This window comes from Sus scrofa, chromosome 15, assembly GCF_054392235.1.
Source record: "Sus scrofa isolate SSC_HxYL_T2T_F1_AM1 chromosome 15, Sscrofa_HxYL_maternal_Yorkshire_Landrace_v2.0, whole genome shotgun sequence".
In the NCBI taxonomy this organism is placed as follows: Eukaryota; Metazoa; Chordata; class Mammalia; order Artiodactyla; family Suidae; genus Sus; species Sus scrofa.
The window spans coordinates 54,197,240-54,216,984 of record NC_139397.1 but is presented as its reverse complement, the minus strand read 5'-3'; the positions used below and the strand labels follow the sequence as shown (position 1 = coordinate 54,216,984).

The window sequence follows — 19,745 nt, the reverse complement described above, 5'->3', positions numbered from 1 at the left end:
ACATGCACCCCTACCTGCAGCACTATTCACAATAGCCGAGAACTGGAAACAACCTAAATATCCAGTGACAGGTGAATTTTAATATCACATCTTATAATATTTTTCTTAATGCCATATATATATATATATATACACACAAAAAAAAAATCTTAATACCATATATATATATATATGTGTGTGTGTGTGTGTGTGTGTGTATACACAAAAAAAAACCCACATATATCTACACATACATGTTACAGTGAAAATTACGATATAAAGAGTGACAAACTGGACAATAGAAAAGAGTTAGTTACAAGAAATAGACCTATTCTGAGGAATTTGGCATAGGATAGCGGTGGCACCAGTGACTTCAGGGGAAGGAAAGAAAGGTAGTTCCATGAAGAGCTCTGTGAGAGTCGACTCACAACATGGGCAAATGAGGCTCCGGTCCTACCTCACAAACTGTAGTAATGATTCTGACTATTTTTGACATTTCACTTCTGACAACATTCGAGCACATCATTCCTCCTTTTCCTTTTGCCCCAAAGTGGGCAGGAAGTTTACATATACACAGCTTGAATAAGGGAAGTCACAGTTCAGCCCCACATCCTAACCAAAATAAAAGCCTCACCATAAAAGGCTCTTATTTATGGTTCTGTCAAGATATATTTGGACCTGCACAGAAGCCATCCTGCTCATTATGTGAGAAATAAACCACTCCATGTGAAAAATATGTGTATAAAATCTAACAACATAATGAAAAATTTGCAAAAGGCATGAACAGACATATAAAAGAGAGATCACAAAGAACATATAAATTTTTGCTCCATTTCACTATTAATAAGAAAATACAAATTAAAATGCAGAAAAACGTAGTTTTGCACTATCAAATTTCCAAAGTCAGGAAATCTGAAAATATAAAGTATTAGAAATGATATAAGTTAACCGGAAGTCCCACATTCTCATAGTGAAGGTGTAAATTGATACAACCTTGTTGGAAATCAACATGGAATTATAAAGCTGAATAGTCACATACTGTTGTGACAAATTTCCAATGCTAGATTTATCTCCCAAGAACCATTTTTACATGTTAAACAGAATATCTACCCAAAAATGATTATAGCAACATTTTTCATAATGAAAAACAAAAGCCACCCAAGAACCAAAAATATCATTCAACAGAAAATTAATACACTGAGCTATAAGTATGTGATGCAGTTTTACAGTAAGAAAAATGAATGCTCTATAGCTACACATAGTAATGTGTGGGATTCTGTGATATGTAGCACAAAAAAAATCTAATCTAGGAGATAAAATACAGCATGATTCAATTATATAGATTAAGAGCAAGGAAAACATAATAATGTTTTATATAATATATATATATATGTATACACACATTATACCTATTCAATTAAATAGTGCAAGATGCAGCACAAAGCTCAGAACAGTGATTACTTTTGAGGGGAGCTAGGGAATGACGAACACAGAAATGCAGTAATTCTGGCTTTCAGGCTGACTATTGATATCATCATGCTCATTTCTAAATTGTGTTCTATTACATATATATCTTATTGATTCTCTTTTATATGTACTGAAGAGCACAACAATTAAAAAGAAACTAATTTAAAAAATAAGAAAACCAAAAGAATTTGAGAGGAAGTAGTAGGGTATAGATTTATTGGTTATAACAAAAAATAATTAAAATTATGAGATGGCTAAGAAGAAATCAAATCTAGTTTTAGCACCTAAGAAGTTAAAAAGAAAAAACAAAAACATTTAAAAATAAATGATTTGGGACATTAACTTCTTTTTTTTTTTTTTTTTTTTGTCTTTTTGCCATTTCTTGGGCTACTCCCTGGGCATATGGAGGTTCCCAGGCTAGGGGTCTAATTGGAGCTGTAGCTGCCAGCCTACGCCAGAGCCACAGCAATGCGAGATATGAGCCACATCTGTGACCTACACCACAGCTAATGGCAACGCCGGATCCTTAACCCACTGAGCAAGGGCAGGGATCGAACCCGCAACCTCATGGTTCCTAGTCGGATTCGTTAACCACTACTCCAAGACGGGAACTCCTAACTGCTATTCTTTCTTACTTTGAAAGTACATGTGTATAAATATTTCAAAGCTAAGAAATCAAAAGTTTGAAAAAGTAAGATATAAGACAGTAAACTTATTTCTGCTTCTCTCTTTTTACCAATTTGCTACTCCAAATATATAGCTTCTGATCACTTCTCTAGACAATATATGCCCAGGCTGGAGTTCAATTATCTGCCATTGACATATTATTTATGAGCAAAATAATTCTATCTCACTTAAAGCAAAACAAAATAAGCTATAAACCATATTGTGACAGGGAGGAAGATTAAAATTTTAAATCCATGTCAAATCCCCCAGGATCATAGACCTTCTAAGTATTGTGTTGTGTGCCATCCCATGCACAATTTTTAATGTGTGATTTTTTTTTTCTCACCGGGAATTGAATTTCTAGGCCACCATTCATCATATACATGCTATAGATCTCAAAGTTGCATTGCTTTTCTTTATCACTGGGCACCTGTTATCCTATGGATGTTACTCACAACTTCTTCCTTTCTTTTTGGCCTTTTGTTTCAGGATCATAGTAGAGAAATTCCTTTAGAACAGTACTTGAACTTGAACAGAACTTGTTTTTAGCTCCAAAACAAGAACTAAGGCATACTCAAATGAAAATACTGACTTCTCCCTTGAGCTTCTGCCCACCAGAAAGGAAAAGATATTGCTGTCATTTTCCCCTCTTTTAGTTTCATGTTATGGTTCTCTTTCCTTTGATACAGTGGCTACATGTTTCTCTTCAGTTGGCTCTACCATGAACCATCAGCATCTGTTCTTTTTTCTCCTTCCCACTGGGTCCATCACTTTCCTTAGCAAGACCATTGTCAACAAACTCCAGTCTAATCACGTACTCCTAATCCTTTAAACTACGATTCCTTCGTATGGACCTGCTCTTATTTTCTGCTTCAATGGTCTTTGTTCAGCATTGGTTTAAGAGACTTTAGAGAAAACTAGACGTGTTTGTTCATTTTGCTGCATGAGTACATAATATTGTGAACCACTGAGAAAAACCCACATTTTAGCCATAAAAACCCGATGCTCAGAATTCTAGCAGTAATCTGATCATCAGTAGTCTAATCATCAGTTGGAAGTGCAGGTCTATTTAAAGCTTACCTAGACCCCATATGGTTTTCTGGGAAGAGATGATAACTAGCGACTTACTTATTCCTATCTGCCCCTTATGAATCGTTTTAGCGAAGGATTGGCAGAATTCAGAAATTCCTTTTAGGGTTTGTTTTTCCCTAAGCTCCCTTTGAAACCTGGTGTTCATACTGAATAACCTTCATAGATCATAATTGGTGCTATTATTGTAATAATACCAACAACCACAGTAAGCAGCATTATTGGCATCTAATCTGTGTGGTGTCTAGGATTCCTGAAACCATGAGGCATCATGGAAGAGAAACTAGACCTATTAAAAGCATCAGTCCTTCATTTATCTACCTCACAACTTTGTCTCTATTATAATATCTTTCCTTCTTTTTTTTTAAGTCTTCCTATCTTTAATACTACAGAGACCCATGCAGCCTGCTTCACCCAGGGCAGACTTGGCTTATTATACCCACTATACCCAATAATTTTATACATTTGTATAATTATTAATAGAGCCTCTTTTCATTATTACAAGTTTTCCAGTTTGGGGACATTATACAGTTACTTTAAGTTCAAGCAGTTGATCTTACATTTATGAAACCATCCTGAAATGCTGCCAAACTTAGGTTCCATTAAGACAAGGGTAGTCATGAAAGAAGATAAAGTGGAGAATTTTGATAAAGAGCATCATTGCTAACCTCGTTTCCATTTTTTAGCAGCAACATGGTTTAAAAATAGTCTCCTCCTTCCCACCCTGCCACATTAGCGGTTAGGATTATATTTGGCTGCCTGGAACAGAAAGCCCAGAATATAACTGGCTTACATATACAAGTGTTTAGTACATGAAGTGAGGAGGTTCAATGAAGAATATCTGGATTTGATATTACAGCTTCTATTTCAGCAGACCAAGCTCTAGCTGAGTAACAAAACTAGCTTGGCTTCCACCCTTCACACCACTTTGAGATCCAAGATGACTGCTCAAGCTGCAGCCTTCCCACTTGCATTGCAACCAAAAGACAAAAAGGATGGAGCACAACAGAAGACACAGCTATATACAGCATGTGTGCCTACCCACAATTACTTCACTAATTACCTATCCCTTTCTTAAGGCCCCATTCTTAAATGCCAGCATAACTTTTGTTATCACAGGTCAGGATTTAGTCACACCTAAGAAGGAAGATCACACCTAAATAGAAAGGGGATTACACAAGTTCTCTTTTAGGTGGGCGTATTACATTCTCAGAAATGTAGAAGTCCTCTTAGCATGGAAGAGTGGCAAGATATATGCTGGGAAGGCAATTGGTCATTACAAGTATAGCCATAGCAGGGAGTTGGAAGTCACGGATTACCAGACCTACACAGGAAAGATGATTTCCATCAGAATGGTGCCTGCTGAATTAAACAAAATATGTTTAATATTGAAAGCCATCTCAACAAAAGCCACTGCTTTAAAATGGTGACATAGTGGTTGATAACTATACTTTACTCCTTGTTTCCTGAACAACAACTGGCTACACATCTTTCTGGGCTTCCCTTGCTTATCATGTCTTCCTTTGACAGGCATGTTCTTTCCTTAGATGCTCAGGACATTTAGTCAGGTTTTAAGCAAGCCTTGTACTTCTAGGAGCCATTCTGATTTTGACTGGGTGTGTCTGTAAAGTTCTACTTTACATGATATAAAATTGTGGCCATCCAATTTGTAAAAGTCTACCTACCAAAGAGAGGACCTCATTCCCTAGCTCAAAGAGATATTTCCCCAAAATAGGGGTCCAGGGCAGGCTTCCCCCAAATAAGCTTCAATGACATGTTGATTATTTTGAAGTAGTTATCTGAGAAACAGCCAATGGGGAAAAGGTATATTTAAAAAATTTCTGACCTCATTCTTCCCCCCTAAAAGGAAATAAATTTCCTGCATGAAGTCATCCTCCCTATACCAGAAATATAGAATGCATCCTTACCAACAATCAAAGAACTCAAGGCTAAGAAACCAAGTTCATAGAAAAGCTTTGTTAGTTCTTCACTTATTTGCTACACCAAGCCCAACCTTGTTGTGGTCACTTCCAGGACTCCATTTCTAGCAGACTTCCATGTGTACAAATTAAATTGTTTTTTTCCTCTTATTAATCTGACTTATGCCAAATATTAGACCCATCAAAAAAATTCAACAGGGTAGGTGGGGAAATTTTCCTCTCCCCAACAGGACACAAATAAAACACCAGCTCAAGAAATACTTACCCAACATTATATGGGCAACAAACCACGGTTAATTTGAATTTTCTAAAATGCAAACAGCAGTAAGTAAAAGAACTAGCATGAAACCAGATAAGATTCTGTGTGCTTTCTTACAGCAGTGTCTTTGCTAGAGATTCTTTTACATATGTTCCTTTGCTGTAGTTTATGTCTTACTATCCATCCACGCTACACATCCCTCTAAGTTTTGTCATTTAACATATATACATGTGTCTGGAGGGAAACAGAAAACCATGAGTGCATGATTTGGCAAAAGCATGAAATACACAGAATGAGTTATACACCAAGTGTTTATAGATGCTTCAGAAGGGAAGTGCATTTTTAATAACATTTGCTGCAAGATGATATTCCCTAAGGAGAGTAACCTCCATAATCATTCCTCCTCGCTCCTCTCCTTACTGTCTGTCTCAAAAAACCGATTCCCAGCAAGCCTATTCTTGTTATCTTTGCTGTAAAAGCAGCTTTGCCTTGTAGTAAGCCAGGTGGTCGCGCTGAGATGATGCAGACCGTGTTCACACAATAGTAGAATCAGACATGATTGAAAATTATGGACAGTCCAATTTGTCACAGCTCAGGACAGTAGTCCCAGACTGGTATTTTAAGAACAGGGCTGACATAATCAAGATTCTACTTCTTGTGGGGCCTTGTAAGCGTATTTTACTGAATAAAATTACCAAATGCAATAGGCACTTCTAATTCCACCATAATTGCCTAGACGTCAAAGATAGTCTGTCATAAAGTTCCCACTATAGTGCAGTGGGTTAAGAATCTCACCACAGCAGCTGTGGTCACTGTGATGTCACACGTTCGATCCCTGCCCCAGGACAATGGGTTAAAGGATCCAGAATTGCTACAGCTATGGTCAGATTCAGTCCCTGACCTGGAGACATTCATATGGCGTGGATACAGCCATTAAAAAAAATTCTGTCATTTGGAAACATAATCTATAGGGTGCAAGGTAAAGGCAAGTTCAAAGACCATGAATCAGTGTACTAGACATAGGAAATCCCTAAAAGACTGCCTAACCATACTTCTGTGTAAGATAGCACATCATTCTCCAAAAACTACAAGGAAGAACTCCTTTAACACAATCAGTAACAAGGACTTTATGAACACATGGAGTACTCCATTCTTTTATGATAGTGTCATTGATAGATCTGCCCTATGCCACAGCCATAGCAATGCCAGGTCTGAGCCACATTCTGCAAGTTAAGCCGCATCTTGCATTAACAAAGGAACTTTGGAGTTCCTGTCATGGCTCAGAGGTTAACGAATCTGACTAGCATCCATAAGGATTCAGGCTTGATCCCTGGCCTGATCAGTGGGTTAAGGATCCAGCGTTGCTATGAGCTGTGATGTAGGTCAGAGATGGGGCTCAGACCCTGCACTGATGTGGCTGTGGTGTAGGTGGTGTCGGCCGCCAGCTACAGCTCCAATTCGACCCCTAGCTAGCCTGGGAACTTCCATATGCTGCAGGTATGGCCCTAAAAAGCAAAACAAAACAAAACAAACAAAAAAAAACCACCATGGATCCTTAACCCACTGAGCAAGGCCAGGGATCAAACCTGTATGCTCAAGGATACTATTCAGGTTCTTAACCTACTGAGCCACATTAGGAACTCCCTGATAGAACTTCTTTATGTTGAAGCCAAACTTGAAATGCATATAAACGGCACTCTGTTCTATATGATAGTTATTTGGATCTTCTATCATCCTTAGAGGGTCTCTAAGGAGATTCTGTCCTTAAAAATGTCTCCAACATAAACTCATGTGACATAATTTTAAATCCCCAGAATGCATTCCAGTTTATATAAGCCTTTCTTAAAATATTTTTGCTAAAACTGTACACATAACCCCGGGTTCAGTGGGACTCAAAGTATAACTATTAATACAAGATAAGAGAATATTTTTAATGGGCTATCCAGAAGTCAAATGGATATCTGAAAATGTAATATCTAGCTTTGTTGATTGACTACTCTGAAGGCTCCATCTTACAATAGTTCTGTGAGCCAAGTCCTGGTATGAGACCCACTGTGCAGATCAGGGAACTAAAGGATAAGAGAGTTAAAAGAAACTCATTGAACATAAGCCAGCCAGCAAGTAATGGAATTCAATTGGCTTTACAGCAAGCCGACTGGTGAGTAGAGATCCTGCTATTTACTATTACTCTAGTCCGTGGTTATCCAAAGGTGGGCTCTGGATCAGGAGTATCAAAACCCACTAGGAGCTTGATGGAAATGTAAACCTTCAGGACTAATTCCAGGTCTACTGAATTGGAAATTTCGGAGGGTAGATGGATGCCAGTTATTTCCACAAGATCACCCAGCAAGCCTGGTGTATGCTTGAGTTTGACAGCCGATGCCCCACACACCATCCACCCAGGTTCTTAAAAATGCTGTGTGCACATACATCCAATCAAGAAGACTAGAAACAAAGCAGCAAAGTGCCTGGATTGTGAGCTGATGTTCTTGTAAGACATGGACTAGGAGGCTCAGAAATCCTTAGGTGGTGATGCTGAAAACAGATTTTTAAAGAATAACTCACCAGGTAAAAGTTCAACATGACAACTTATACTGAAGTACTGCATCAACGTAAAGAGTTTCTCTTTAGTTGCTAATGTTCAGTACTTTTCAGAAATTATCTGGGTCTCTTAAAATGGAAGACTGAACCAATACTTGCACCATAAGCATGGTTAATAATAAAGCTTAAACAATCTGTCTATTTATTGAGAATGTCCAGATTTCTCATTTATCTTTTAATTCCTATTAAAAAATTGGTTATCAAAAAAATCCAGTCTGGAATGGCCAGCCAGCTACTCTCTCCCAGATCTGAAGGCGTCCCTGTGAGCAGAGTGGATGTTGGGTAGCAGAGTCCAGTATGGGAAGCTCAAAGAAGAATTGTTTGTAGCGTCCCCATTGAGAAAACCAGAAAACCACAGTGAGCCCCTCACCTCCACGCCCACCCATCCCCACCAGCCCCATTGTGCGAGCCAAGTCTAAAAATCATGTTACAAAAATGTAGGAGATGGGATTAAGATGGCGGAATAGAAGGACTGAAGATCAACTTCTCTCCAAAAAAGAACAAAATTCACAACTAAAGGCTGAGCAATCTTCACCCAAATGGACTGGAAACCTTAAAAAAGATACCCTACTTCAGAAGAAAAAGAAGAGGCCACATTAAGAGGTTAGAGGGGCGATTGTGTGACATAAACAACCACATACCCCCTGGGTGGGAAGACCCACAGACTGAAAACTAACTGGTTCACAGAGACTCACCTACAGGAGTGAGAGTTCTGAGCCCCGCATCAAACTCTCACGTGCTGGGATCTGGCACTGGGAGAAAGAGCCCCTGGAGTATCTGGCATTGAAGGCCAATGGGGCTTGTACACAGGAGCTCCACAGGACTGGGGGAAATGGAGACTCCATTCATAAAAGGTGCACACAGACTGTCACATGCACTGGGTCCCAGGGCAGAGTGTGGTCTCCATAGGAATCTGGGTCAAAACTGACTGTGGTTCTTGAAGGACATCCTCGGAAAACAGGGATGAATGTGGCTTGTTGTGAGGGAAGGACATTAAAAGCAAAGCTCTCTGGAATATTCAGCAGCATGCCTTTCTCTGGAGGTGGCCATTTTGGGAAAATCTGGCCCCACCCATCAGTCAGTGCTGAGAAGCCCCAGGGCAAACAACAATCCAGGTGGGATCACAGCCCCACCCCTCAGTAAACAGGCTGCCTAAAGACCCCTCAGGCACCCAGCTGCCTCTAATCCCATCCAGAGACTAAGCCCCACCCACCAGAGGGATTAGAATCGGCTCCACCTACCAGTGGGCAGGCATCAGCCCCTCCCATCAGGAAGCCTACAGCAAGCCCCTATACTGACTTCAGCCACAAGGGGGGCAGACATCAGAAGTCAGAGAGGCTACAACCCTGTTATCTATAAAAAGGTCACCACACCAAAAACCTGTAAAAATGAAAAGACAGAGAGCTATAACTCAGAGGAGGGAGAAAGGAAAAACCCCAGAAAATCAGCTAAGCAAGGAGGAGATTCTTAGCCTCCAGGAAAAAGACTTTAGACTGTTGATACTGAAGATGATGCAAGACATTGGAAAGAAACTGGAGGCAAAGATGGATAACTTACAGGAAACACTGACCAAAGAGATATACAAGATATAAAACTTAAACAAGAAGAGATGCAAAATACAATAACTGAAATAAAAAATTCACTAGAAGCAGTGAACAGCACAACACAGGAGGCAGAAGAACGAATAAGTGAGGTGGAGGACAGGTTAGTGGAAATTACGGATGTGGAACAGAAAAGAGAAAAAAGATTGAAAACAAATGAAGAGAGTCTCAGAGAACTCTGGGACAATGTGAAACGCACCAACATCCATATTATAGGGGTGCTAGAAGGAGAAGAGAGATAAGGAGACAGAAAAAATATTCCAAGAGATAATAACCGAAAACTTCCCTAACATGGGGAAGGAACCCCTCACTCAAATCCAGGAAGCACAGTGAGTACCACATAAAATAAACCCAAGGAGGAATACATCAAGACACATAATAATCAAACTGACCAAAATTAAAGACAAAGAGAAAATCTTGAAAGCAGCTAGAGAAAAGAAACAAGTAACATACAAGGGAACTCCAATAAGGTTATTGGCAGATTTTTTCAGCAGAAACTCTGCAGGCCAGAAGGGAGTGGCATGATATACTTCACCTGATGAAAGGAAAAAACCTCCAACCAAGATTACTTTACCCAGCAAGGCTCTCATTCAGATTTGGAGGAGAAATCAAAACATTCACAGATAAGCAAAAGCTGAGAGAATTCAGCAACACTAAACCAGCCTTACAACAAATACTAAAGGAACTTCTCTAGGCAGAAAAGAAAACACAGCAACAGGAAACAAAAATTCCACAAAAGACAAGGCTCACCAGTAAAGGTATATATACAGTAAAGATACGAAATCATCCATGCACAATTATACCAGCAAAATCCGAAATCATGAGAAGAGGTGGGTATAAATGCAGGACACTGGAGGTGAACTTGCAATTAACAGAACAACAACTTAAAACAATCTCATATACATATAGACTCATATCAAAACTTCAGAATAACTGCAAACCAAAAATCTACAATGGATACACAAACAAAGATAAATCAACTCAAATACAACACTAAAGATAGTCATCAAACCAGAAGAGGAGAGAACAAGAGAAGAAGGAAAGAAAAAGCAGCAACAAAAACAAATCCAAAGCAATTAATAAAATGGCAATAAGAATGCACATGTCAATAATTACCTCAAATGTTAATGGACTAAATGCCGCAACCAAAAGAGACAGACTGGCTGAATGGATACAAAAACAGGACCCATATATATGCTGTCTTCAAGAGACCCACTTCATTTCTAGGGACACACACAAACTGAAAGTGAGAGGATGGAAGAAAATATTTCAGCAAATGGGGATCAAAAGAAAGCTGGAGTAGCAATACTCATATCAGACAAAATAGAATTTAAAATGATGAATATTTTAAGAGACAAAGAAAGTTCACTACCTAATGATCAAAGGATCAATCCAAGAAGATAAAACAATTTTAAATATCTACGCACCCAACATAGGTTCACCACAATATATAAGGAAACTGCTAACAACAAAAAAGGACAAATTGACAATAACACAATAATAGTGGGGGACTTTAACACCCCACTTACACCAATGGACAGATCATCCAGACAGAAAAATCAATAAGGAAACACAGGCCCTGAATGATACATTAAACCAGATGGACTTAATAGATATTTATAGGACATTTCATCCAAAAGCATCAGAATACACATTCTCCTCAAGTGCACATGGAAAATTTTGTAAGATTGATCACATCCTGGGCTACAAATCCAACTTAAGTAACTTTAAGAAAATTAAAAACATATCAAGCATCTTTTCCAACCACAATGCTATATGACTGGAAATCAACAACAAGAAAAAATCTGCAAAAAACACAAACACATGGAGACTAAACAACATGCTACTAAACAACCAATGAATCACTGAAGAAATCAAAGAGGATATTAAAAAATACCTAGCAGCAAATGACAACAAAGATATGACACTCCAAAACCTATGGGATGCAGCAAAAGCCATTCTAAGAGGAAAGTTTATAGCAGTACAAGCCCACCTCAGGAAACAAGAAAAAGCTCAAATAAACAAGCTAACTTTATATCTAAAGCAGCTCGAGAGAGAACAGACAAGACCTAAAGTTAGTAGAAGGAAAGAAATCATAAAGATCAAAATAGAAATGAAGAAAACCATAGAAAAGATCAATGAAATGAAAAACTTGTTCTTTGAAAAGATCAACAAAATTGATTACCCCTTATCCAGACTCATCAAGAAAAAAGAGAGAGGACTCAAATCAATAAAATTAGAAATGAAAAAGGAGAAGTAACAACGGACATCACAGAAATACAAAGGATCATAAGAGACTATTATATTCAACTATACACGAATAAAATGGAAAACCTAGAAGAAATGGACAAATTCTTAGAAAAGTACAATCTTCCAAGACTAAACCAAGATGAAATTAGAAAAGATGAATGGACCCATCACAAGCACTGAAATTGAAGCTGTGATTAAAAAACTTCCAACAAACAAAAGTCCAGGACCAGATGGCTTCACAGACGAAGTCTATCAAACATTTAGAGAACAGTTAACACTTATCCTTCTGAAACTATTTCAAAAAATTGCAGAGGAAGGGATACACCCAAACTCATTCTATGAGTCCACCATCACCCTGATACCAAAAGCAGACAAAGATACCACAACAAAATAAAACTACGGGCCTATTTCACTGATGAACATCGATGCAAAAATCCTCAACAAAATACTAGCAAACCGCATCCAACAATACATTAAAAGGATTGTACACCATGATCAAGTGGGATTTACCCTAGAGATGCAAGGGTTCTTCAATATCCACAAATCAATGTGATACACCACATTAACAAACTGAAGAATAAAAACCATATGATCCTCTCAATAGACGCAGAAAAAGCCTTCAACAGAATCCAACACCCATTTCGGATAAAAAAACCCTTCAGAAATTGGGAATAGCAGGAACCTACCTCAACATGATAGAGGCCATATATGACAAACACACAGCGAACATCATTCTCAATGGTGAAAACTTGAAAGAATTCCTGCAGAGTTCAGGAACAAGAGAAGGATGTCCACTCTCACCACTACTCTTCAACATAGTTTTGGAATTTCTAGCCACGGCAATGAGAGAAGTAAAAGAAATAAAAGGAATCCAAATTGTAAAGGAAGAAGTAAAACTATCCCTATTTGCAGATGACATGATACTATACTTAGAGAATCCTAAAGACTCTACCAGAAAACTGTTAGAGCTCATCCATGGATTTGGCAAAGTCGCAGGATACAAAATTAATACACAGAAATTGATGGCATTTCTATACACTGACAATGAAAGAGCAGAAAGAGAAATTAGGGAACCAATCCCGTTTACCATCGCATCCAAAAGAATAAAATACCTAGGAGTAAACCTACCTAAAGAGTCAAAAGACTTGCACTCTGAATACTATAAGACACTGATGAAAGAAATCAAAGATGACAGAAATAGATGGAAAGATATACCATGCTCGTGGACTGGAAGAGTTAGTATTATCAAAATGACTATACTACCTAAGGCAATATATAGATTCAACACCATCCCTATCAAATTACCAAGGACATTTTTCACAGAACTTGAACGAAATATTTTAAAGTTTGTTGGGAGGCACAAAAGACCCAGAATATCCAAAGACATCCTGAAAAAGAAAAATGGAGCTGGAGGAATCAGGCTTCCGGATTTCAGACTATACTACAAAGCAACAGTCATCAAAACCGCATGGTACTAGCACCAAGACAGAAATAGAGATCAGTGGAACAGGATAGAAAGCCCAGAATTCAACCCTCACACCTATAGTCAACTAATCTATGACAAAGAGGGAAAGAATATACAATGGAGAAAGGACAGCCTGTTCAATAAGTGGTGCTCGGAAAACTGGACAGCCACATGGAAAAGAATGAAATTAGAACACTTCCTAACACCAGACACAAAAATAAACTCAAATCGGATTAAAGACCTAGATATAAGACCAGACACTATAAAACTCTTAGAGGAAAACATAGGCCAAACCCTCTCTGACATAAATGACAGCAACATCTTCTCAGATCCACCTCTTAGAGTATTGACAATAAAAACAAAAATAAGTAAATGGGACCTAATCAAACTGAATGTTTCTGCACAGCAAGGAAACCCTAAACAAAATGAAAAGACAACCCAGAGAATAGGAGAAAATCTTTGCCAGTGAATCAACTGACAAGGGATTAATCTCCAAAATGTATAAACACCTTCTGCAGCTCCATACCAAAAAAAACAAAAAAACCCATCAAAAAATGGGCAGAAGATCCAAACAGACAGTTCTCCAAAGAAGACATGAAGATGGCCAAAAAATACATGAAAAGATGTTCAACATCACTCAATATTAGAGAAATGCAAATCAAAACCACTATGAGGTACCACCTTACACCAGCCAGAATAGCCATCATCAAAATGTCTATAAACAAGAAGTGCTGGAGAGGGTGTGGAGAAAAAGGAACTCTATGGCACTGTTGGTGGGGTTGTACATTGGTGCAACCACAGTGGAAAACAGGATGGAGAGTCCTCAGAAAACTAAAAATAGAACTACCATTTGATCCAGCAATCCCACTCCTGGGCATCTATCCAGAGAAAACCATGACTCGCAAAGACACATGTACTCCAGTGTTCACAGCAGCACTATTTTCAATAGCCAAGACATGGAAACAACCTAAATGTCCATCGACAGAGGAGTGGATCAAGATGTGGTACATATACACAATGGAGTATTACTCAGCCACTAAAAAGAATGAAATACCGACATTTTTAGCAACATGGATGGACCTAGAAACTATCATGCTAAGTGAAGTCAGCCATACAATGAGACACCAACATCTAACGATTTCACTGACATGTGGAATCTGAAAAAAGGACAGACTGAATTTCTTTGCAGAACAGATGCTGACTCACAGACATTGAAAAACTTATGGTCTCCAGAGGAAGCAGACTGGGGAGTGTGGCTATGTGCTTGGGTTATGGGATGGAAATCCTGTGAAATTGGATTGTTATGATCATTACACAACTATAGATGTGATAAATTCATTTGAGTAACAAAAAATTTTTTTAAAATCCAGTCTGTAATTCCGTGACTGAATTTCTTTAACCAAAACTGATGGATGGAAAATGGATTCCTTGTCCTAGAAAGAGTGAAGATAACAAAAATGAACATATTTTCCTGAACTATTTAAGGGAATTCTATATTGAATGAAGTCAAGATCATAATCACATTTTGCGGTAAATCTCTGATCCTTCTAAGACTACTGCTGAATCAGTCACCATGATCATTGGTTATAAGTAATGTTCTTGTTGATATGAAATCATAATGTATGGATATCAGTCTCAGATATAGTGAAGTAATAACTATCAACACCCAATTACAATTTATAGTTGCCATAGGCACAGAACCAGTCAAGATATATCTAGGTGCTCTAATTGGCCCTATAATTTAATAAGACAGTCTCATCAAGGCTTAGGTATATCCGCCAAGCTGCTGCCTGTGGCAGGAGAAAAGTCAACCAGCAATCCCTGTTATCATACATTTTAGGCTGCTTGTTTGCTTAAAATTACTTAATCCAAAAATATCCCCAGGAAGGGTGAACATACTTTATTATTTGATTTTAATGGCGGGGAAACATGCCAAGTTAGAATTCCAAGTTCGTGTAGATACACTAATGATAATGCCAATTATTTCCAATTATTCTCCCAACTGTAGATGGTGAGGTGGCAGCTCTGGTTAATAAAAATAGCACTCAGCGGTGGAGTCAGAAGACCTGAGTTGTTCACCACGTACCATCAGTGTGACCTTTGGTGACTCACCCCAACAGCTCTGGACCTAACTGCCTTTTATGTAAATGGTGATACTAACACATTCTCTTTTTACCTCATGGGATATGGCTGAGGATTCACCGAAATTTATAGGGAAAAATCTTGTGTAAAAGCTAAAACTCAGGTTCCATAAATGGCTATAAATTATTTTAATAAAACTACTAGTTTATTCACCTTTCTTCCTATGGATCCATTTTCATTCTCCTTAAAAAATGGGAGAATATTTGAATTTTTCTCTATCTCAGGATGTCATGTTTTCTTTCGATATGCAGAGAATTTTTTAAATTCCCAGATAAGCACAAATAATCAAACCTTTGATTTATGCCATGCTTTACTTTTTATAATATCTCTGAGATTAGGAAACAGATTAACACTCAACTTAGGTCTGTTTATAAGCAGTTTTATATGAGAGATTGTCTTTGCTTGGAATAGATTTAGGGACTCAAATATGACGCTGAGGAGGATTTGCATGTGTCAGATTGCACACGACAAGGTTTGCTTTATGATGAAGATGCTGTATAATGATACAGAATTAAAGGTGGAAAAAAGTCCATTTCCTTTTCTTATATGCATTTATGTTTTATGTTATTATACAAAAAGCTAAGAGTGAAAGAAAATATAAATGTCCTACCATTGCATTTCATCTCCATCACTAGACCTTGCACTTAACTGAGTTTCTAGGATAGCAATATAAAAAGTAAATAAATAAACCTCCAATTTGAATGCACACTTATCTGACTGAGAAGCATCTCCATGCACCTTTCTTCTTGCAGAAATGCTCCCAAACCATAGTGGGACTATTCAAGAAAATAATGAAATGTACTTCATCCTTTCAAATACAATTCCTTATACCATTACTGAGTTTCAGTCTTTTTACTCTCCTCAAATCATATACTTCTTATCTCATTTTTACATAGATATAGATACTAACCTTTTCTTTTATGATGCTATTATCACCATCACCTAAACTTCTTTTTTGGAACATCAGTTGTGTAAAGGGAAATAGGTACTTCCAATAAAGAAAGGGTCTCACTCCTAAGGGAGCTGACAGCATAATGGAATGTTGTTTGTATTAAAAGTGCAATTCTAGCTGAGGTTTTATTTTTTAAATTCCTAGTACTCCAAATTATCACAAAAGTTGAATCTACTCCCTGGTGATGTGTTAGAAGGCAGTATTCACAAGGGCACTAAGTTACTATTAGGTAAGTTTCTACTCAGCAGAGGGCCAAGTTTCTGTTTTTAATTGACTGAATTAATGTTTTCCCATGGTGAGAAAGAAACAGAACTTGAACACTTGGAAATTAAAAAGGTGAGTTATATCTGTTGTACTGTTTAATGCAAAAGAGGATTATCATAAGACCACATTTTAAAGGGATCATGTGACTGGCCATCCTTTATAGAGACAAACTTATTACATAATAAATTTGAATCAGAGAACTTACAACACCCAAGGTCATATTTCCTAGAAGTAACCACAGAGAAGAAAAATAATGTTGAGTGCTTTTTGTGGGGAAGTCAAGCATGAGGCTACAAGGCAAGATGAATAGGACACAAAGAAACAAAGATGATATCATTTTTTGGCCAAAGAGAAGTGATTTGGAAATAAGGAGGTGATCTTCATAGTTGCAAAATTATTGTTTCTGCCTGTCACTTTTGGTTTGCTTATTCCTTTAACAAAAATAATCATTTCAGGAGTTCCCATCATGGCTCAGTGATAACGAACCCAACTAGTATCCATAATGATCCCTGGCCTTGATCAGTGGGTTAAGCATCTGGCTTTGCCATGAGCTGTGGTGTAGGTCATAGATGTGGTTCAGATCCCACGTTGCTGTGACAGTGGTATAGGCTCACATGTGCAGCTCCCATTCAGCCCTTGGCCTGGGAAATTCCATATGATGCAGGTGCAACCAAAAGACAAAAACAAACAAACAAAAACCCTCATTTCAAGTCTGACTAAAATTTTGGATAAGAAGTAAGAGTGTCACTTGAGGATCAGGGGCAACAATACAAAGGATGTCAATGAGGTTTACCCTCAAGAATGCTAGCTTCTTTCAACATCCAACTGCCATTTCCCAGTTCCCAGAATCATGTTTAACCTCCTATCTAAGATTTCTCACAGTGGAAGGCTAAATTGGGATCACCTTAAAAAATAGAGAGGCCATAAAAATACTGATTAAGCTTCTGTGATTAGAAAAAAAGAGAACATGTGGTACATATATATACAAAGGAAAGTTACTCAGCCATAAAAGGAATGAAATAATGCCATTTATAGCAACATAGATGGACCTAGAAATTATCACACTAGGTGAAGTTGGACAGTAGAAGACAAACATCACATGATATCACTCATCCATAGAATCTCAAATAAAAGATATAAATGAAGTTATTTGCAGAACAGAAACAGACTCACAGACTTTGAAAAACTTACGGTTACCAAAAGAACAGGTGGCAGGGGAGAAACAGACTGGGGGTTTGTAACTGGCATATGGACACTGTAGTATATGGAATGACTGGCCAATGGAGACGTGCTGTCTAACACAGGGAACTCTATCATGTGATAAACTATGTGGGAAATGAATCTGAAAGGGAATGGATGTGTGGACACATACAACTGAATCACTTGGTTGTACAGCAGGAATTATTACAATCTTGCAAATCAACTATACTTCAAAAAAACTTTAAAGAAAGAAAAAAAAGTTTAAATGTCTGATATACCCCTTGCCCCTTGCCCCTTGACTGTGAACTTCAGGAAACCACTTAACTTGACCAAGTTTTTTTCTTCATCTGTAAAACCTGAAAACCAATCCCAAGTGGGCTTTGCTTGGAACAATCCATAAAAAACCCTGTGGCTGATAGGCCTAGAGGAGTGAACTTCCACAAGGATGAAATGGTCACCAGCATCTAACTCTTGAAAGGGCCAAGTAAATATCAAAGACCACATAATCAGGACGATGAAACAGATCCTTAGAGACATGAATAACATTAGCAGTTATTATTTCAGAAAAGCAAGGATAAAAATAAACCCAGATGGGTATAGCCTGAATAGTATGTCAGAGGTGAGGTACTGGAGATGGGGCGTCTCAAAGGAACAAGAGTTTTAAAAAACAGGATGAGGGAACTGACAGCCTAGAAGGGCCTAGGAGAAGCAGGACTCATGGACAAGCCCAGCTCTAGACCCTACATGCCTTACTGTTTCAAAGCATGAAACAGTTCCCTTTAGAGGACCATGTTGGAGAGTGATTAGCATCCTTGAAGAAATGCAGGTCTGGGGCAAGGCAAGGAGCGAGAATATCTGACAAGCAAGGCAATATATAAGAACAATTTGAAAAAGGAAAGGAAGGCAGTGCAGAAGAGAGGGAAGTGAGGAATGAGGGTCTGGGTCAAATCAAGAAGCAAAGTGCAGGAGTTCCCATTGTGGCTCATCAGTAACGAATCTGACTAGTATCCGTGAGGTTGTAGGATTTGATCTGGCCCTGCTCAGGGGGTTAAAAATCAGGCATTGCCATGAGCTGTGGTGTAGGTTGCAGATGTGGCTTGGATCCTGCATTGCTGTGGCTGTAGTGTAGGCCAAAAGCTGTGGCTCCTATTTGACCCCTAGCCTGGGAATTTCCAAATGCTGCAAGAGCAGCCCCAAAAAGAAAATGAAAAAAAAAAAAATAGCAAAGTGGAAGCATCATGGTCTGGATGGTTCAGGGGAAGGTACACGGAGGCTGGGAGACATATCTTGAGTTATAGCCATTAATGTCAGAAAAAGGAGATTGGTCCTAGGCCTAATGCATAAGCATTTTTGCTCCCCTCAACCTTGCTTTTTGCCAGATGGTCTCACCTTCATAAAATGTCCAGATGCTTATCTTTTTTTTTTTTTTTTTTTTTTTTTTTTTTAGGGCCACACCTGTGGCATATGGAGATTCCCAGGCAGCTAGGGGTCGAATCAGAGCTGCATCAGCTGGCCTATGCCACAGCCATAGCCACTCAAGATCTGAGCAGCATCTGTGACCTATACCATAGCTCACGGCAACACTGGATCCTTAACCCACTAAGCAAGGCCAGGGATCTAACCTGTGTCTTCCTGGATGCTAGTCAGATTCCTTTATGCTGAGCCACGACGTGAACACCCAGATGTTTATCTTTATGATGAAGAATGTCCTGCTGCTTTTTTAACCACTGGTATGTCCTCCTTAAGATGTAACCTGTGTTTTACGTGCTGTTTTAGCAAGAATAGAACCTTGTAATCACTGTTTTTCCTCTAAGGGTCTTGCCTGTGAAGCATAAAATTTTCCTCTTACCCGTCTCTTCCAGAAAGAAGT

At 38.4% G+C, this 19,745-nt stretch overlaps 1 long non-coding RNA gene across 4 annotated transcripts in view; it reads right to left on the bottom strand.

Moving 5' to 3' along the window:
• The window catches only part of LOC110257172 (uncharacterized), a 207,761-nt gene that overhangs the window by 95,854 nt on the left and 92,162 nt on the right, over positions 1–19,745 (bottom strand). The window lies entirely within an intron of this gene.